This window comes from Drosophila ficusphila, unplaced genomic scaffold, assembly GCF_018152265.1.
Source record: "Drosophila ficusphila isolate 14025-0441.05 unplaced genomic scaffold, ASM1815226v1 contig_128, whole genome shotgun sequence".
Taxonomy (NCBI): Eukaryota; Metazoa; Arthropoda; class Insecta; order Diptera; family Drosophilidae; genus Drosophila; species Drosophila ficusphila.
The window spans coordinates 156,229-178,105 of NW_025064017.1; the positions used below are offsets into that span (position 1 = coordinate 156,229).

At 41.1% G+C, this 21,877-nt stretch overlaps 1 long non-coding RNA gene across 1 annotated transcript in view; it reads left to right on the forward strand.

Annotated features, from left to right (window-relative positions):
- Nucleotides 1-20,729, forward strand: part of LOC108094819 — a 41,805-nt gene extending 21,076 nt beyond the window's left edge. Inside the window, exon 4 of the long non-coding RNA XR_006245896.1 lies at nucleotides 20,468-20,729. This is a non-coding gene — a long non-coding RNA (uncharacterized LOC108094819). The remainder of the gene's footprint in view (nucleotides 1-20,467) is intronic.
- The last annotated feature ends 1,148 nt before the right edge of the window (nucleotides 20,730-21,877 follow it).

Below are 21,877 nucleotides of genomic sequence, written 5' to 3' on the forward strand. Positions count from 1 at the left end.
TTAAGAGAACCTAAATATCTGCTGCGGCTGGATGACCCGACATTCGCCGTAAAGAAAAAAATCGAGAGCAAAAAAATCTATAATATAAAAATGAATCGCAAAATGTGTTGGTAAGCGCATAACTCACCAACGCCTGGATCAAATTGGCCAAATTTTTTTTTTAAATGTTCGTTGAAGTTAAAGGATGGTTTTTACGACGAGAACAAATTAGAATTATTGCTGGAAAGCCCCTCAAAATAGCCCTTTTCTTTTTCCCATACAAATGATTTGTAACTAAAACGTAGTCAATTTGATCTTTATTGCTATGGTATAAAGTTCATATTAAATTACAAGCACTCGCTGTTGTCTAAGCAATGTAGGTGTGTTATTTTATTATATACATATACACGTTTATATATATATTATCTATATATATAAAACTGGAGACAAAAAATGTGCGGAATCGCATTACAAGAGAACGGCTGGGCCGATCTGACTCAAATTTTTTTTCAGTTGTTTGTACCTGCCAGAAGAAGGTTATACCATAAGAAAACCTTCTGGAAAAGTCGCTAGCGTCTCAACAGATGTACACAATGTTGTATGTAAAATTCTAAAACACACTACAAAGACCATAGCTGCGTTGATATTGTGTATCGATGAAGTCGGTAAAAAAATATTTAAACAAAAAAATCGAGTGAGCTTAAACAATTGGAAATAATGCCTGCTGCTAGACGATTAAGACTTGGACGGCGTTCGCGCAATGTAATAAATAGTCCGAATTTCCGTAATAGTCGGACGCAAGAGGAACGTGCAGAAATAAATGCATCGACACGTGCCCGAATCGCGCTGCACAAACCCTACCTCAAGCACGACAAATTTATTCGACAACCTATAAAGGGTTAAAGATATTTTAATGATTTGACAATTTTCAGAGTGCCAAAATTTAATTAAAGTTTCTGAAGTGCACTATGGTCCAAAAGTTTTTTTTTTTTTTGGCATGAAGTTGTAATGTTTATGTTAATTGATTGTTATTTTTGATTTTTAGTTCTTAAAGTTAATACATTAATCATATAAAAACTTATAAAATAGTTAGTTAAGAGCTCTACTTAAGCTTGTGAGGGTCGTGTCAAATTAATATTCAGTAATGACCTTTACCATATGTTGTGACAAATGCTAAATTGTCAATGCTGAGCGTCTACCGCTCTGGGGACTTTCATTCGACAAGAGAAAAAATAGGTACAACCGAAGTAACTTCAAGATTAAGTTTATTTAACAAATTTCACTAGATATCAAAACAAACTAATTTAATTACGAAGGTTAAGTTATATCAAAATTTTAGGGTTCTTCAAGGTATAAAAATCAAAGACACAGGCCGACCAGCACCGAACACCGCCTTCCAAAGAGTGGTTTGTCGGATTTTGGCATTCGTCTTTTGTGCTGCTGGGACGTCTCGAGAGCGTAGAAAACTGCATTAAGCACACTCTTTGTCTCCTACGAAATACTCTTAATAGATGCTCGAACATGCCGCCCGCCAATACTGATCCCAGTATTAAACTCCAGTGCTTTTCCCTTGTTGCCAATTAAACGCTGTGAAAAGACAAGTGTTTGTTAGAGCATGCATGTGTTGGATCAAAGATGTGCAAAATAATTGTCGTTAATTTGATGAATCGAGACCTTTAGCTACTGAGCTGCAAACTAAAGGCAGAGGACAAAGTTTTGAAAGCGATCGCTTATATATTCCTGACGAGGTTTTAACGGAAGCCACACGTACGAGGTTGTCTGATCCGGGATGCAGTTCTATAATTCGCCCAAGTTTCCATTCCGCCGGGGGGAATCGATCATCCTTTATGATGACTATATCATCTACCTTTAGATTGGGTTTTACTTGCCACCATTTTGGGCGAGCTTGTAAATGTGACAACCAGTCTGCGCTCCAACGCTTCCAAAACTGCCTTACCAGTCGTTGGCCGTCAAAAAACTGCAAGTCCAAAGATTTATCCGCTGTGGTGGGATTTGGTAGAGACATCATGGAATCAGCGATCAAAAAATGAGCCGGAGTCAAAGCCGAGAGATCCTCAATATTGGACGTAAACGGGCACAAGGGTCGAGAGTTTAAACATGCCTCTATTTGCACAAGAACTGTCTTCAACTGCTCGTAGGTCATCTTGACCCCCTGGAAAGTACGAAACAGATGCCTTTTGACTGCTTTCACGTTCGCTTCCCACAAGCCTCCGAAATTAGGGCTGTGTGGAGGATTGAAATGCCACTGAATGTTGCGAGATGTTAATTCAGGCAGCACAGTCGTTGTCATTTCTTTTACAAATTCCTTCTTCCACAATTGAAGCGAATTATCCGCACCCATAAAATTTGTGCCGCAGTCGCTGTACAGATGCCTGCAAAATCCGCGGCGTCCAATAAAACGCTGCAAAGCCCATAGGAAATGCTGGGTAGACAATCCTGTGACGGCCTCCAAATGGATTGCTTTGGTTGCTATGCAAACGAAAACAGCGATATATGCTTTGTAGGTATGATGTCCACGAAACCGAGATGCCTTAATTTCCAAAGCGCCAGTGTAGTCCACGCCAGTAGCTTAAAATGCTCGTTTTGGGGGGTTTACCCGATGAAATGGCAAATCTGCCATTAACTGCGATGCTGGTTTTGGACGATGTTTGAAACAGGGAACACATTTACGTAGGACTCGTTTCACTGCTTGTTTTCCGTTTACAATCCAGAAAATCTGTTGAATAGTCGCTAGTGTGAGATCCATTCCTCCATGTAGTGTATTATGATGAGCATTTCGGATCACAAGCTCAGTGAAGTGATGTGACTTGGGTAGAATGATCGGAGTGCGTTGGTTAGCAGAGATGTGGAAAGCATTCTTTAATCTCCCTCGCACCCGCAAGATACTCTGCTGATCTACAAAAGAACATAACTGATTAAGTTTATTAGAGCCAGATAAGGATTTATTTGATTGTTATCTAGAAATCTCACATGGAAACGCTTTCCGCTGCACCAGTCGAACGACTTGAAGCATGGCATCTTGAAACTCGTGTGTCTTTATTGGGCCTGTTCGACGCAATGCCAATGCAGATTTGGAATTGTGTACAAAACGTAGCATATAGGCCACAACAAAGATGAGTCTGTTATAGGAAGAAAATGAGGTGATGATTGATTCATCAATCGAAGTGGTACAAGTGAGTGTTGATTTTTTAAGATCTCGCTGCCGAGCTCTGGCAACGTTATCCTCCGGTGGATCCAAGCGATTAGTTGGCCATTGCGTATCCGGTAGCTGTAACCATGGTGGGCCACACCACCACAAATCGTGATTTGCCAGCTGCGTTGGGGTAAGACCACGGGTGGCGCAATCTGCGGGGTTCGTATCAGTGGGCACGTGTCGCCACTGCGACGGTACGCTTGATTCCAAAATTTGTCCCACTCGATTGGCAGCAAAAGTCTTCAAGCGCATTGGATCTCCATTAATCCAGTACAGTATGATCATTGCATCGGACCAAAAATGAACCGACATTGCTTGGTCTTGTAAATGTAGCTGTTGGCAGCACCACTTTGCCAGCTGGGTGGCTAACAGAGCACCAGAAAGCTCCACTCTCGGAATTGTCATTGGCTTCGTGGGTGTAACGCGACTACGTGCAGTAAGTAAATGGGTATGTACAGTATCATCCATCCATTGAACTCTGAGATACGCACACGCAGCATATGCAATGGTCGATCCGTCACTAAATACATGGAGTTGAAGAGATTTTAGACTGCTACGTTGAACATTTAATCTCGTGATTCCTCTGAACAATAATCGTTCCAGCGTTCTCGTAAATCTAGAGGAAGTATTTCGTTCCACTCTAATGGGGAGGAAACTCCAGCAGTACGTTCAATACGAACACTCCAGACGTCCTTCAAAATTGCTTTGGCAGTTGTGATAACTGGCACAATAATTCCTAATGGATCGTACAACCGGGCCACTGTGGAAAGTAATGCTCGTTTAGTAAATTCTTGACTAATTTTGAATTTTATATGAAAGCCATAAACATCTCTTTTAGGATGCCAATACAAACCAAGTGTTTTTATTGAATCATGATTGTCGACTTCTAAAATGGTTGAATTCGACATATGTTCTTGCGCAATGTTAACCAGCAAGTCAGGATGATTAGATGCCCATTTCCTGAGACACATGCCAGCGGATTGAAGTGCAGCAATTAGATCCTCTCGAATTTTGATGGCTCCATCAACGGTGTCATGACCACTTTGAACGTCGTCAACATATATTTCCTTTTGCAGTACATGTTGTGCCAATGGATATCTCACACTTTCATCCTGAGCTAGTTGATGCATAATCCTGATGGCCGTATATGGAGCCGACGCTGTTCCAAAGGTCACTGTAGTTAAACAATATTCCTGAATTTGATCCTGTTCGTTTCGCCAAAAAATCCGTTGAAACTGGGCATCATCCGGGTGCATATCTATGCATCGGTACATTTTTTGGATATCTGCCGCAAAAACATATCGATGCATGCGCCAGTTTAGTATGACTCCCCCAAGATCATTCTCCTCCTTTAGTACAGCGTGATGAGGCAGAGTGCATGCCGCAAAACCGACCTTCCCCAATGGCGTGTGAGTCCGATGTTGCTCCTCAGTGCTTGCAGCTTCGATGATCTGGTTGAGATCAAAATACTCTTGGATGACGGCTGAATATTGCTGATGTAACGCTGGTTGTTTTTGAAACTTGCGCTCCAACATATGGAAGCGATTAAGGGCTATTTGCCGAGATTTCCCAAGAACTTGCGAGGAATCGAACTGCGTCTTGAATGGGAGCCGAACCATATATTTCCCATTGGGTTGACGGGTATGCGTGCGTTTGAAATGATCCTCGCACCATTGTTCTTCTGCTGTCAACTGTCGAGTTTCGGGAATTTTCTCTAGTTCAAAAAACTTATTGACCAAAGACTCCAAATTTGTCTGATGGCATCGAATAGATATGGCATGCGAAAGTATTTGGTTTGTCTTACCAAATACAATCCAACCCAGTTGCGTGCGCTGAGCTATTGGTTGATCCTGAGCTCCCTTCCGAACTTCAGACAGCATGAGCTGAGGTATGACATCCACGCCAATCAGCAAGTCGATTCGACCGGATCGCGTAAAGGTAGGATCTGCCAATTCGAGTCCTTGGATATGCGACCAGTTTTGCAGGTGGATATTCATCCTTGGCAGAGGCGATGTTAAAGAGCGAAGCACAAACGCCGTATCCACTGACATTTGGAACTGAGGGTGTATACATGAGCTTAATGTAAACCCCGTGCGATGCTTGCACTTATTTGTTGAGTTTTCGCCAACTCCCGTAATTTCAGCAGAAACAGGGAATCTCTTCAGTCCAAGGGCTTGGACAACATTTTCCGTAACAAGAGTTCCCTCGGAGCCGTGATCAATTAAAGCGCGTACTATCATAGACTGACCAGTGATGTTGTTGTGCAGTCGAACCAGTGCCGTCGCTAGAATCACTGTGGGTGACTTATACGAGGCCATTGCACTCACGAGCTGAGTTGTGTTGGCTTGAATTGAGCTTGCCGATGAGGATGAATCCCTCGTTGACTGATGCTGTAGAACATTAGATCTAGCATTATTAGGCTGACTAGGAAAATGTAAAAGAGTGTGGTGCCGTTGACCACACTGAGAACAATTCTTTGTTCTACTGCACTGAGACCAATTATGGGAAGGGCTTAAACAATTCAGACAAACCTTGGTGTTTTCCGCTATCAGTTTTCGAGCAAAACAATCTTTAGACAAGAACTCTGGACAACGCCTTAAAATGTGGTTTCCACTACAATGAGTGCAACGCATTGCGGAATTGGTACCGCTCGTGGTATGGTAGCTGCCACGTTTATGTATGTTATTGTTGTTAGAGTTGTTCGGAAGCTTGTATGACGGTTTATGCGATGCATTTTGGACCGATGTGGGTTTTGGTGATGGGTTCCCTTTGCGACTTTCTATCATTTCGATGCTGACAAGGCGATTGTTTAGAAAATTTTCGAACATCGAAAAGGTTGGAATTTCTCCTGAGCTGCCCAGGTGATGCTCCCAGGCTTGGAGAGTAGTTGATGGGAGTTTCATCGCGAGATGATCCACTATCCAATGGTCACAAGTTGAGATTGCGATTTTGAGACGCTTGAATTCGTTTATACACACATTGGTGACGTTGAGTAGGTGCTTGAATTCCGTTGAACATTCCTTGACGATGACAGGCAAGTCGTATAGGGCATTCATATGGTGCATGAATAACAACCTTGGGTTATTGTACCTCCAGGCCACTGCATAGTTTGCTTCCGTCAAATCCATTTGCTGGATATCCTGATCGCAATCACCTGGCAAAGCTTGCTTAAGAAAATGGAATTTTTGAATGCTAGAAAGTGCCGTATTCTCGTTTATAAGCTGTGAAAATACATCAAAAAATGCTGGCCAATCTGTATGTTTGCCAGAAAAAGTGGGAACCGGTAACTTAGGAAGCTGAACTGAGGACACTGCTGTAGAAACCACCGTAGAATTATGGCTCGGAGCTCCAACTGTTGTATCAGTATTTGTTGTTGTCAGCAGGGCATCGTAGGCATCCAAAATAGCACAAAAAACCGTGGTATAACTTTGCTCAAACTTATCTTCAATTGCATTTTTAAAATACGCATGCGTACGCGGACATTTGGAAATAACAATCAATTGGTGATTTTTATTAAATTGTCTAGAAAGTTCTTCCAATTTATCGCGACGGAGTTGAAAATAAGCTTTGGTTTTTCGAGCTGCACTATCTTTTTTAAAATTCGTATGCAGCTGTGTTAATCGTGTAAGAATATCAAATTGAAGAGCACTGAGATCTTCATAACCCGCTCTCTCCAATGAGACTTCTAGTTCACTTTCGTTTTTCTCCATTTGACTCAAAAATAATTGCACTCAATCTATGGCCAACATACAAGCATGCAAATAACAAAACACTCACCCTTTCTGTGCAAGAACACCTTGTGTTTCGCAGTCGTTAGCGTTTAACGTTTGTTGTTGTTGTCGTCCGCCAGGCAGAGTAGAGCGACAAAGGCGAAAGCAAGGCGGTGATTTGCTTGTCACTGCAGCTGCGCTTCCAACGGTCCAGCGAAGCGACGTGGGTGTATGTGGTCGTTGCACTCGGCCGATCATCCAACGAGACAAATGTTGAAAGAGAGACGCCGATATTTAGCGAATCACTGCAGCTGCGCTTCTAGCGGTCCAGCGACGTGACGTATATATGTACAGGTATGTGGCCGTTGCACTCGGCCGATCATACGAAAGCACAAAGTATAGAAAGAGACGCCGGTAACTTAAGAACGGCGTCTATGTACCAATTAGGTTTGGTATTTGGCTGACTCTTTTTGGGTGCGTGCTGGCACTGAACCTTTAGATTTTTATGAACACACAAAGAACCACTTTTGCCAATTTATGGGCAGATAACTGTTGAAAATTAATTTCAAATGTAATCACGAAGTTATGATCAAATGGTTCCCCTCATGGGCCACCAAAAATGTTGTGACAAATGCTAAATTGTCAATGCTGAGCGTCTACCGCTCTGGGGACTTTCATTCGACAAGAGAAAAAATAGGTACAACCGAAGTAACTTCAAGATTAAGTTTATTTAACAAATTTCACTAGATATCAAAACAAACTAATTTAATTACGAAGGTTAAGTTATATCAAAATTTTAGGGTTCTTCAAGGTATAAAAATCAAAGACACAGGCCGACCAGCACCGAACACCGCCTTCCAAAGAGTGGTTTGTCGGATTTTGGCATTCGTCTTTTGTGCTGCTGGGACGTCTCGAGAGCGTAGAAAACTGCATTAAGCACACTCTTTGTCTCCTACGAAATACTCTTAATAGATGCTCGAACACCATATGATAATACTACCTAGTAAGGATCGAGTCTGAATTACACTTAGTAAGGACTAATACCAACTGTTAATTTCCATTATCGATCGATCGCGACAAAGTTTTGGCGTTATGACATTTTGCATAAAGCTCGTATACGTCCTTACTCTCCCTCTTTTCTTCGGAACGCGGATCGATACGGACATCTCTCGCAGTGATTAAATTTAAAATTCTAAAAAGTGAATATTAAATATTTGAACTATTTGTACTGCAACAAGAGAGACCCGATTAACCAGACCCCGACTGGGAAAACCTTCAGCCGATCCCTGCATCGAATTCTGAGACGTGAAGAAGTGCGAATTCCAGGAATTTGTGAATTCCAGGAATTGGTCAATTCTAGGAAACTGCTTTAATCAACGGGCGGAATTCCAAGAACGCCGGAGACGCAGAATTTGAGGAGGGACTTCTCCAGACGCCTGGCGCGTCACATCGTCGCCGTACATAGGCGATCGCATACACGCACATAGCTGCATACGCACATCGCTGCACAAGAGCGAAAGCACGCACATCGCCGCGCGAAGGCGCCATCTTGCATCCGCGCTCGTGCGAAAGCGCACACACACATCGTGAGTGCACACACACATCGCCGCGCGAAGGCGCCATCTTGCATTCGCGCACACAAGCGCAAACGCCTTCGGCTTACACGAACGCCGCATACAGGCAAACGTCTACGTCAACGACGATCGACACGATCGTTCGTGCCCGCCCTGATCTCTGATTGGAACTTTTTTTCAGTATCATATACATACATTTTTTTGCTACTTAAACTCGTAAAACAAATACTTATAAACCTCTTCGACCCCGTTATAGTTTATGGTGTAGCAGTAGAGGAGTATATATTCGCCTTTTTCTATTGTAAAACAGCAACAAAAACAACAACACCGTCAACAGGCCTGCTGACTTCGTTGGAATTGTCGTAAGTACGGCATAGCCGTGTAATCTCTTGTATTTTCGTATATTTTGGCTATATATATATATATATATATTTCCTATTGCTTGCAACCCTTGAATAAATAAATGGAGTAAATGTGGGAAATCCTTTAAAGTTAGGAACCTTTCTATTTACCTTTTCTTTTCTATTACCTTTTCTTTTCTTTTTGAATTTATAAACACATACTCATATCTGATAGGTCTTAAGCTTTTCTTAAATATTGTTTATTAGATTTAAGGCTAGGTTAAATCCAACATGTACATTATCGCTATCGTTTCGTTTTCTTTTTAATTACATTATATTCATCATGATTTAACGTAGTATTCTTGGAGGGCAAAGTTTTGGAAATGTAGCATAGCAGTTGATAAAGGGGTGGAATCTTCCTAGATTCCACTGGTAGGGTGGGTATAGAGGAGGCCATCACCATCTGGTCCTCCAACATCGATGGATACTTTTATTTTTCGTCCGATTCATAGCCGTTTGGTTTATGATCAGTTTGGCCTTTTGTTTATCTCTGTCTACTATTTCATTCTGTAGTACCCCTGTTCTCTCTTAGCACAAACCCACGTCACCTACCCTGAGCAGGCCGGGCAAAATGTAGACAGAGCGTGTTGGGAGTGAGCAGCACTTGTGTGTGTGTTCGTTACAGAATTAATGGCGCCCAATCGTGAAGCCAGCGTAGCCTGATTAGGTACTAGTCGTTGGACTCCCTAGCTTCCCGAAAATAGTATTTCCATCCAATGTTTTGAGTCGTAGTTTCAGGTGGTAAATATATTCTTGTCTCGGATTTACTGGCAGTCTGGATAGTTTTAGACCCAGTCCAGCAGATATATTTGTCTTATTAATTTTCGTTTTACTATCAGTTCGGAAGCCGAACAGTATAGAAAACGAGCTCCACCTTAAGCAAATTTTTCTTAGGATTACTAGTTCTGGTGTTGATTGGTTCTAGGCCAGGAGAAATTGCTTAAGCCCACTATCTTACCTAAGTGGAATCGAGATTTGCTCTTGCTGAATAGTTTCGGCAAGTTCCTCTTTCACTGGGTTAGACATCACACAATTTTATTTCCATATTAAATCAGTTTCCACATACAGTTTATATTATCCATCGATGTAAAATTCCTGCTTATGCTGCTTTCCAAACATAAGTCCCTCAATTATCGTTAGATTTATCGCTTATCGTCAGACTTATCGCTTACCGTCAGATGTATCCCTTATAGTCTATTTCATTTGTAAGAATCTTTTAGAAAGTTCTAATATTCTCGTAATTAAACATGCCTTTGGTACGTAGTACAGAAAATTTGGCCTCACTTGAAAGTGAGGAGGAGTTAGGGGTTTGTCTCATTTGCAATGTAACAATTGCTTCAGCAGACCTGCACGAAACAGGCTGCAAACACTTTTTCCATGTAGCATGTACAGAATTGGCTATGAACCAATTCCAATTGTCCCAGTTGTTCCAAATCGATTGGGTCTCAGAGCGATTCAGGCGCGGGCTCGAACAGTCACAGAATGACAACTAGATCGAATTCACGCGCGCTCATGGCAAACACTAACGCAAATCAACAGGATTCTCAGTCGATTCCTCAACAACGAGCGGAGCAAGTGATTTTTCAAAGCACATCAGACATGGACGAAAGTCGAATTCAGCAGTTAATCTCTCGTTCATTTGAGAGATTTCATGCACAACTTTCCATGGACACATCAGATTACTGAAGCTTTTCAGCAACTGAATAGATCTACAATGGGTGCAAGCAATCAGAGTGTCGGCCATCAGGTCCAAAGAAATGACTCAGCTCGTGCAGCTCACCCAAGTAACCCGGTTGGCTCGAAAGGAACTCCGACCAGTGGTAGATGCGACCGCAGCCCACACAGCGATCTATCAATCGATCGTCCAGACAAGATCTCAAATACGATTTCGAATTGGCGCATCAAGTTCAGTGGCTCGCCAAGCGACATAACTATCGAAGACTTTATATATCATTGTCTTACTCAACAATCCCTTGACGGAAACTTCGTCTTACTCTGCCAATTCGCAAACTGGCTTTTCACAGGCTCTGCATTGTTGTTTTACTGGCGTGTTCACAAATCTGTAGTGTCGTTACGCTGGTCCATTCTATGCAGACATTTGAGAGAGCGTTATCAGGATCAGAGATCTGACCGTGAAATTAGGAATATTATGCGTCGTCGAAAACAAGGACATAACGAAAGTTTCGATCAATTCGTAGATGCCATGCTTTTAATTGCAGACTCTCTCCAAGAACCCATGCATGACGCAGACTTAACGGCGGAAGTTCGCCACAACCTCAAACAAGAGTTAAAGCTCGAGTTGTTGCACCTTGAAACCCCAAATTGGCTTCTTTGCGTAAAGAAAGTTATCGCCATGAAGAATTTTATCGCAGTAATCGTTCAAAGACTATAAATCGTTTCAATCCTCCTAAACGAGAAGTAAACGCTATCGAATTTGAAAACAATGATGAATAACACTCTGCCGACAATCACTCAACAGTTGATAAAGTCTGTCCCATAAAGGTGGCAGAAAAGCTAACCTACTGGAATTGTGATGCAAAAGGTCACAGGTATCATGATTGTCGTAAACCACGCTGCATCTTCTGCTATGGTTGCGGTTCCCCAGATACGTACAAGCCCGACTGTGGAAAATGCGCATCAGCTTCAGAAAACTCCAAAACGGATGTCCGTCTAGTCGCGAAGGGGGACATCCGACACTAACCCCGAATGCTAAGGATCCGGTAAAGGGATTGCAATCAGCTCCAGTGTCATCACCAGTTACATCAGACATATCACCCCCCAGACAACCCTATCACTTTCGCTTAAAGGAATATCAAAAGCATAAGGCTGAAATATTTCATGCATGTTTTATAGTAGCAAGCAAACGTCGATCATCCGTACGCCTACGTCGGTACTGGGGCCGAAAGCGCAGATGCAATCGTTTCATAATTTAAGACTAAAGACATTCGCCCATTTAATGATAAAAACCAGCGTACCTACAATCTGCGTACTAGACCCTGTACATTCGAAGTAGGGCAAGAGGTTATCAAAAGAAATTTCGTATTGAGCAAGGCTGCAGATAACTTTAACGCGAAGTTAGCTCCAGTTGGCACTAAAGCTCGGATCAAAAAGGAAACTGGGAAAATCACTTTACCTTTTACAAGACGTGAAAGGTAAAGAACTAGGGAAACGTTCATGCTAAGGACATCTGGTGAGTGCATTTGGACCCTTTCTTCAGTTTCCATTTTAATCGCAGGAACTAAAATAGAATCTGTGGTTGTGAGGGTCGTGTCAAAATAATATTCAGTAATGACCTTTACCATATGATAATACTACCTAGTAAGGATCGAGTCTGAATTACACTTAGTAAGGACTAATACCAACTGTTAATTTCCATTATCGATTGATCGCGACAAAGTTTTGGCGTTATGACATTTTGCATAAAGCTCGTATACGTCCTTACTCTCCCTCTTTTCTTCGGAACGCGGATCGATACGGACATCTCTCGCAGTGATTAAATTTAAAATTCTAAAAAGTGAATATTAAATATTTGAACTATTTGTACTGCAACAAGAGAGACCCGATTAACCAGACCCCGACTGGGAAAACCTTCAGCCGATCCCTGCATCGAATTCTGAGACGTGAAGAAGTGCGAATTCCAGGAATTTGTGAATTCCAGGAATTGGTCAATTCTAGGAAACTGCTTTAATCAACGGGCGGAATTCCAAGAACGCCGGAGACGCAGAATTTGAGGAGGGACTTCTCCAGACGCCTGGCGCGTCACATCGTCGCCGTACATAGGCGATCGCATACACGCACATAGCTGCATACGCACATCGCTGCACAAGAGCGAAAGCACGCACATCGCCGCGCGAAGGCGCCATCTTGCATCCGCGCTCGTGCGAAAGCGCACACACACATCGTGAGTGCACACACACATCGCCGCGCGAAGGCGCCATCGTTCGTGCCCGCCCTGATCTCTGATTGGAACTTTTTTTTCAGTATCATATACATACATTTTTTTGCTACTTAAACTCGTAAAACAAATACTTATAAACCTCTTCGACCCCGTTATAGTTTATGGTGTAGCAGTAGAGGAGTATATATTCGCCTTTTTCTATTGTAAAACAGCAACAAAAACAACAACACCGTCAACAGGCCTGCTGACTTCGTTGGAATTGTCGTAAGTACGGCATAGCCGTGTAATCTCTTGTATTTTCGTATATTTTGGCTATATATATATATATATATATTTCCTATTGCTTGCAACCCTTGAATAAATAAATGGAGTAAATGTGGGAAATCCTTTAAAGTAAGGAACCTTTCTATTTTTATACCTTTTCTTTTCTTTTTGAATTTATAAACACATACTCATATCTGATAGGTCTTAAGCTTTTCTTAAATATTGTTTATTAGATTTAAGGTTAGGTTAAATCCAACATGTACATTATCGCTATCGTTTCGTTTTCTTTTTAATTACATTATATTCATCATGATTTAACGTAGTATTCTTGGAGGGCAAAGTTTTGGAAATGTAGCATAGCAGTTGATAAAGGCGTGGAATCTTCCTAGATTCCACTGGTAGGGTGGGTATAGAGGAGGCCATCACCATCTGGTCCTCCAACATCGATGGATACCTTTATTTTTCGTCCGATTCATAGCCGTTTGGTTTATGATCAGTTTGGCCTTTTGTTTTTCTCTGTCTACTATTTAATTCTGTAGTACCCCTGTTCTCTCTTAGTACAAACCCACGCCACCTATCCTGAGCAGGCCGGGCAAAATGTAGAGCGTGTTGGAGAGTGAGCAGCACTTGTGTGTGTGTTCGTTACAAGCTTGTTATGAGCTTTTCAACACACAATGAAACAGCTGTTTGGGATAAGAAAATTGCCGCCAATTTATTGTGTTTGCTTTTGTTCCAAACAAACTCAAGTTAACAATGAAAATTAAAGATCAAGGTATGATTATTCACGTAGGGTCACGATTGAAAAGGAAATTGGCATCTGAACTTGCGATTGAAAAAGAACAAAACACAAATCTTCCACAGGGCGATGGATTACTCGGATCCATAACAATCTAGTGTTTGCTTAAAAAAAGAGAATATAAACAAGAAAGAAAGCTAGCTTCGGCAAGCTGAAGCTTACTCTATACTACCCTTGCAGTCATCAAATTTGTCAAACCAAATACATAGACTTTCTGTATTTTCGACGATTGCTCATATGAAAGCTATTTAATATAGTTGTCCGATTTTTATGAAATTTAATTTGAAATTAAAGAGTCATTAGAAAAACTCCACATTTCAAAAATTACGCTTTTTCATTTTATCATTTTTCCTTTAATTCATATAGATTTTTCGATCTTTCCTATGGTTGTTAAACGGTATAGTTGTCCGATTTGTATGATATTTTTTTCTAGATACAAGGGAATTTAAAAAACCCGATGTTCTAAAAATCATGATCGTGGGATAAAAAACAACGACGTTATAATTTTTTTTGATTACTTATACATACAATATATTTGCCAGATTTTGATAAAATTGAATTCGAAATTCGACAGTAGTTAGTAGTTTTTTTTCAATCTCCCGTATCCGGCCAATCCGGCCCGATCCGACTTATGTATATACTGCGTGCGATAATTATCAAATTTTGGGAAAGTTTCAGCAAGATAGCTTTAAAACTGAGAGACTAGTTTGACGTCTCGTAGAGACGTACAGGCGTATTTCGATTCAGATCGTGATGCTGATCAAGTATAGAGTATATAAATTTTAAGGCGTCTGAGATGTATCCTTTACTGCGTTGCAAAATTGCCTAAATTATAATAGATGATGATGATATATGACAAATACATATGTATTTAAATAGCTAAGTCCTTTCAAAATTAAATGTAACTATGTTTGCATACACTAATTCGTAGTATTTTTTTTTTACAACTCAATTTGTACTAATAATACTACGAATTGGTTGAAATTGGAGGTAAGAGTTGGTTTCGTCGCACAAAGACAAAAATATTTTTAAACACTTATCTTTCTTAAAAACAAAATGTGCAATGTTTGGGGTCTGTAGCTCCATTTTTAGAGTTAAGAAACTGTAAGTTTGACATATTTTTCTTCAAGGTGCTGGTCTTTTTCCTGAGTCTCTTACCGCTGAAGGGGTTCCTCGAAGGATCAAAATCTAAAAGCCTCCAAAATAAAGACATTTACACGGTTGAGTGTTTGTAGGAAACTGATGTTATTTTGTCTGGTGTTCGATTATAAAATTTTTTTAAAATTCTATCGCCTACCCGGATCCGCGTTTGCTATTAAGTTAGTTATCTTTCACCCCCGCACAGCAACCTTATAGTGGATAACTATATTTTTTGACTCAAACGGACAGTGCATAAAACTATGAGTGTCAGCAGCACTCGCTTATAGATAGTGTTCAGGTCAGGTCTGTTATTAGTGATGCACACGTGTCATTTAAGATCGTCAGAACAAAAACAGAGAAACATTTTTTTTTTAATTTTTAGGCCTAATTATGTGTTTAAAATGTTTTTTTTTTTTTATAGCTTTGCTTTTATTTATTGAATCTACTCTTAATTTTGAGACTAACAATAAGTTGGCGAATCTTAACATTAAAATTTAACTAACAGTATACTAAGACTGCATTCTGGTTGCGCGTCCCTCAGGTCGTTCGCTGAGTGGGTAAGTCATTGCGACGAAGGCGTGATTGGTTGCTCAGCCTTGTTAGACCTCTCGCCAGGTGGTTAGGGTGCACCGATAGCTTGGTTAAGTACTTTACCTTCTGTTCAGCGATCACTACTTTGACTGGTAGAATGTTTAAGTTGCGGTGTATGTTTTCGTTGCGAACGTACCACGGTGCCCCGGTGATTGTTCTCAAGTTCTTCGACTGAACTCTTTGAACTATGTCAATGTTGCTATTGCTGGCGTTCCCCCATAACTGGGAGCCGTACATTAATATAGGTTTTAGGACCGAGTTGTACAGCAGGACTTTATATTCAAGACTAAGAGATGACCGAGCGTTGATAAGCCAATGAAGGCTGCTGGCTTTTAGCTTTAGGTGTGTTCTTTTGGCTTCAATGTGCCGGCGCCATGTGAGTCTTCTGTCGAGATGTACTCCTAGGTATGTTACTTCGTTTGCTTGTGGGAGTAGGGTGTTGTTTAATGTAATCGGCGGGCAGTTTTGCCTGTCCAGAGTGAACGTCGCCAGTCTGACAGCCATTTTTCAACATCGACCAAATGAAGAGCTAGCTGCGCAGTTGTTTGAATCGGGCATTTTGAGCGGCTAAGAATAGCTGTGTCATCGGCAAACGTGGATGTTGTTAGACGTGTGCTTGTCGGGATGTCTGCTGTGTACAGGACATATAAAATTGGTCCTAGCACGCTACCTTGAGGAACTCCAGCTCCAACAGTGTAGTCGTCAGAAATAGCAGTGTTGCACCTCACGACAAATTTTCTGTCGTAAAGGTAAGACTCTAAAATCTTGTGCTGTAGGGGAGCATTGTCTTGATCTTGTACATTAGACCTTCTAGCCAGACTCTATCAAATGCTTGAGAGACATCTAAAAATATGGCAGTACAGTACTCCAGTTTTTCGAACGCGTTCCGAATTTCGGATGTTATCCGGTTGACCTGCTCAATTGTTCCATGCTTTTCACGAAACCCAAATGGGTGTGACGGAATTCCTTCCTGGATTCTCAGGTATGTGTTTATCCGAGTCATTAGGCATTTTTCAAAGAGTTTAGATAGGCAAGAGAGTAGGCTTATAGGTCTATACGACGTGGGGCTAGTGTGGTCTTTCCCCGGCTTTGCTATCATTATTATAATCCATCTCGCTGGAAAGTGGCCAAGTTTTGCGATGGCATTAAATAGCTGGGTGAGAGTGCAAACGGCGCAGTATGGGAGCTCAATGATCATTTTGGGAGTTATGATGTCGCAGCCCGGGGATTTTTTTCGGATTCAGTTGTCTTTTGATGATGTTAACGATTTCGTTTGAGCGAAACTCAATTGGCTCATGTTGAGGCTGGGGCTCATATGATAGAGTCGGCAAAGTAAACGCATCGGTGGCAGGATTTGGTTGGAAGACATTTTTAAGGTGTTTGGCAAACGTGCTGGGTCTGTCTGCGTCGCTGCGCGCCCACCCGCCTGTGGAATTTCTAATTGGCATCACGGTTTCTTTTGGTGAGCTCATAGTTGGGTGAGCTCTCCATAGTGAGTGTTTTGTACTGTTAGTTGACAATTGCTCTATGTAGCGGCGGTGGACATACGTTTCTTCTTGCTGTAGAGCTTGATCAAGTTGACGTGAGGCTTGTTTTAAACGTTGCTTAGCAGATGGCGATCTGTGACATTGCCATTCTCGTCGTAAGCGTCGCTTTTCGAGGACGAGCTGTTCGATTTGTAGATTTGTCTTCTTTTGAATATATTGTGTGTTTGTAGTTTGAGGTGTTGAAACTCGAGCTGCAGAGACGAGTACAGACTCCAGTGAATTAACAAAACTGTCTACGTTGGCTTCGTCGCTGAGGTGAGGACTCAACTCAATGTGTGAGCTGATATACTTCCTGTACTTAACCCAATTGGTTTTATGTGAGGTCAGTTTTGATGAGTGATCCCATGTTCCTGGGTGTCGGAGTAGAGTAAAGAGGACAGGCGAGTGGTCAGATGAAAGATCCGAAAGGCATTCGGTAATCGCAAAGTCTATTAAATCGGGAAGTTTCTTTGGGTCTGCCGGCCAGTATGTTGGAGTGCCAGAGGAAACATAGTCTAGCTTGTTCTTAGCTTTGATAATTGCATTATAGAGCTGCTTTCCTTTTGGGGTCACGAGACGAGATCCCCAGTGTGTGTGCTTGGCATTGTAGTCTCCTGCTGCTATGAAGTGGTCTCCGAGTGAGTTGAAAAACTGCATAAACTCATCTTCGGCTATGGTGAAGCGTGGGGGCAGTATACGGCGGCTAGAGTTAGTTGCTTGCCAGTATTTAGGTGTATATTTATTGATGTGGCCTGTATGTAGTTTTTAGTAAATTTCGTATGGTAATGGTGCTTAATACGGCTTCTGATTAAAATTCCAGTCCCGCCGTGTGCTTTACCATCTGGATGATTTGTTCCATAGAATGTATATCCTCGTAGTTGGAAATTGTATTTGTTTGTAAGATGTGTTTCTGAAAGCAGCATTACGTCGATTTGATTGTTTGCTAACTCGAGTTTGTGCTGCGAAACGCCGTTAGCGTTCCACGTAGATATTCGTAGGGAAGTCATTATTTGGATTGTTGTGAAACCAGAATTTGTATAAGTAGATTTTGGTTTCGCATTAGATCTTGCATAGTTGTACGCATAAACGACATAAACTCCGTAAGGCTTTGTTGTAGACTGCATATCAAATATTCAAAGTTACTTTTTGGCTGCTCCGGCGGTTGATGCTGCTGAGCCGTGTTCGGTTCTTGGTGTGCTGATTGCGGCAGTGAGATTTTTGGGGCTGGGGTAGCCAGTCCTGATTTTAAAGCGCTTACGTATGTGACATTTTTGGCGGAGTTTATGGGTCCTAGTGAGGATCTGGCTGCAGTCGAGAAGAAGACTTCAGGGTTTGACCTGGAGGCTATGAACTGATTATTTTGGGTGCGGGCAGTAGATCCCCTCTGGTGGATGCGACTTTTCAGCTCCTTATAAACTGGGCAACCTCTATAGTTAGCAGTGTGATTTCCACCGCAGTTGCCGCACTTTTTCGAGTTCTGGTCATCTTTGCTCGCTGGGCAGTGTGCGGAGTCATGAAGCTCACCACAAACTACACACACCGGGCGCAGTTTACAGTAAGACCTTGTATGGCCATATTCTTGGCAGTTCGCACATTGTACCGGGCCATTGCGTTTGTGCGGCTCCTCAACTGTAATTCTGCGGTGCAGCAGGAACTGAAGATTGTATATAGGGAGCACTTCGTATTTCTTTAGGGGCTTAATTTGTGGCTCGAGCTCAACCTTAAAGAGTGGCTGTGGCTTTCTATCCCTGTTAAGGATATTGAAGACTGTCTTGGCGTTAAATCCCTTCTCTTGTAGCGCCTTTGTTATCTCTGCAGGCGATACTTCGGGCTCTATGCCCTTAAGTACGACTTGCAGGCCCTTGCTGCTTTTTAGCTGATACGTGTAAAAGTTCTTTTTTTGTCGGTGAGGTATTTCGATAATACTCTGTAATTATCTTCAGACTTCGTTTGAACTTTTGTTTCCTGGATATTGCCCTTTACGAGTGGTATTATGTGGAAGTTGTCCTTGCCAATAAGCTCTATAATTTTCTTGACAAGAACGTTGGAACTTTTTTCTCGTATGTAAATTGGCGGGGGCTTAGGCTTCCTTTTTCGACTTCTGTAGATTCGGCGTCATCCTCATAGTCTGCCAAGATTTTAAAACGGTTTGAGTTCGTGGGCGTTTCTATTGCAGCTATGTTAGCATTGCCTCGGGTTATTTTCCGTTGAGAGTTAAGGGGGCTCAGCTTCCTTTTGATTTGGATGTACCGATCCATACCAGTCCGCACAGCCGGCTTTATATTTTCCTTGTTATTGTTCTCTTTTTCGGGCAGCGCAGCGGCAGAAGTATTAATGTTTGCGCTGCTAACTGATAACGTCGTTAAACGCGCTGTCGTTACAGTTGCGGTTGTTGTTGTTGTTACGGTTGACGTCGTCAAAGAAATTGCGGTGCTAGTTACTGCGCTCTTTGGCTGCAGAGACATCGATGGTAGCGATGGGGAGCAAGATCGCGCTCTCTCGCTCTCTACGTTTAAGAATTCGGTCAAGTTTGGGGTAATTGACCGTGTTTGTGATGAGCTTGCATTACTTTCGGTTGCTTTGAAAGTGAAGTAAGCGTTGTTTCTTTGTACTGAGAGCCGTCTCTCGTCTTGCTCACGTTGACGTTGCGTGCGAACGTCGTTTAGACTCATTGCAATCGAGGTTGAGATTGTTCGAGTTTTAAGTGTTATGTTTTATATTAATTAATTAATTAATCAATATAAACATTAGCGATTTCATCGCTAAAAGCGTCTTTTCGCGTTGTTGTTGATTTTCGAAACCAGTCACTGCACTTTTTGATATTATTGAATACTTTTTCCCGGAGCACAATAAATACACGTCTGCATGCGACGACGATTCGAATCGAAAATATTGATATTAATTTCTTTATGATTAGCAGAGAGTCAGCAGTAAATACTACAGAAAACAGTTTATTATAGTCAGAACAAAGTATTCTGGAAGGTAAGTTATAGGTCGATTTTAATGTAAATCATTAAAACTAATGGAACATTATGGAACTAGTAAATCTATTTGGCACCGAGAAAATTAGACTACCCAATAAGTAGGGACTGTAAATTTCACCACGTATACGGTTTCTGCGGTTTGGATGTCAAATTAATTAAGAGCAATCTTTTGGAATAAGAAAATAATTTCATCCCTATTGGATGGAACTACATTCTTTTTCCGAATTTATAATCAAAGTCTGGACTTAAAATTTCCAAGGTGTGTCAACTTTTTACTAAACGCTTTACGACATGAACGGTCATTTTATATATGCTTATACAAAAATCAAAATGTAGTTTATCTTAGCAAAACAAATTTTTTACAACATTCTTAATATTTTTTCTTTTCAGTTTGAAATTGATGAAAATGGTGCTCCGAAACTTGGATCAGGACTACGCGGGTTGGGAACTGATATTGCTATTATAAGTAGCATGGTTTTTTTAGCTCAATTTATTTTATCTATATGTATGGGTACAATTATTAAGGTATCAGGAACTACGACTGCTGTTATAAGTACCGCAAGCTTTTTGAGTTTTTGTGGAGCTTTTTCCGCAACCAAAATTATGTATTTGGATCTGTAAATCAAAGTTGAAATAAAAAAATTAGTCCATATTCTGTTTTAAAATGTAAAAATCAAATTATGAACAATAACTAATAAAATAAACTAAAAAACTTATAAACAATTTTTTTTTTTGTAAACTTAGTTTTTTTCGGTTCTTTATTCTTTATTCACATCCACTCTCGTCGGTTGCTCTTGTCATGTCCTGCCGTTTCGCGCGGTTGTGTTGCCGGCTAGCTAGCGTGATCCCAGGGGGGGAACAACCACAAATATTCGCGCAGCAGACTCAACAAAAAAAAAGAACAAACAAAACGGAATCTTTTTGGATCTGGACAACTAATTTGAACACAACGGAAAATTTTGGAATATCCAGATTGGACTACCTCACCAAATTGGTAGCCCTCGGAGTCCCACCCAACCATGAGGGCATCCTTGTGCAAATCTCGGACACCTCTCCCAAATATAGTTTTCATGGAAACATCTTTTATACCATCTCACTCCCCCCCACTTGAGGAATCTACTCGCTTACGTTCATCTTTCTTTTTAATTCATTATAAATTCAATCTTGCACTTATACATTAACACATATAACACCTAACACCTAACCACGGTACCGCGGGACGAATACATAGAACGTATATAAATAAATAATAAATAAATAATAATTAACTGTACAGAGAATAATAAATAAATAAGGCTTGTATCACATGTTAATATCAATAAATAAATAAATAAATAAATATGTGATGATTTTCAAGAATAAATATTTGGCCTATATAATTAATTCACTCACATGGAATTCATATCTTGGGGTTTCTGTTTTTTGTTTACTTAAGTCTAATTAATTTTGATAAATAAATAGTTAAGCTACAAAAACAGAAAAAAAAAAAAATAAAAAAAAATATAATGAACCTAAGTGAGTAGATATTCCCGTTGGTGGGGGGGGTGAGATGACCTAGCCGGACTACCCTGTCCACGACTTAAAATTTGGGAGATGTGTCCGAAATTGGAACGAGGATGCACTCATGGTTGGGTGGGACTCCGAGGGCTACCAATTTGGTGAGGTAGTCCAACCTGGATATTCCAAAAATTTCCGTTGTGTTCAAATTAGTTGTCCAGATCCAAAAAAATTCCGTTTTGTTTTTTTTTTTTTGTTGTGTCTGCTGCGTGTAAGAATTTGTGGTTGTTCCCCCCTGGGATC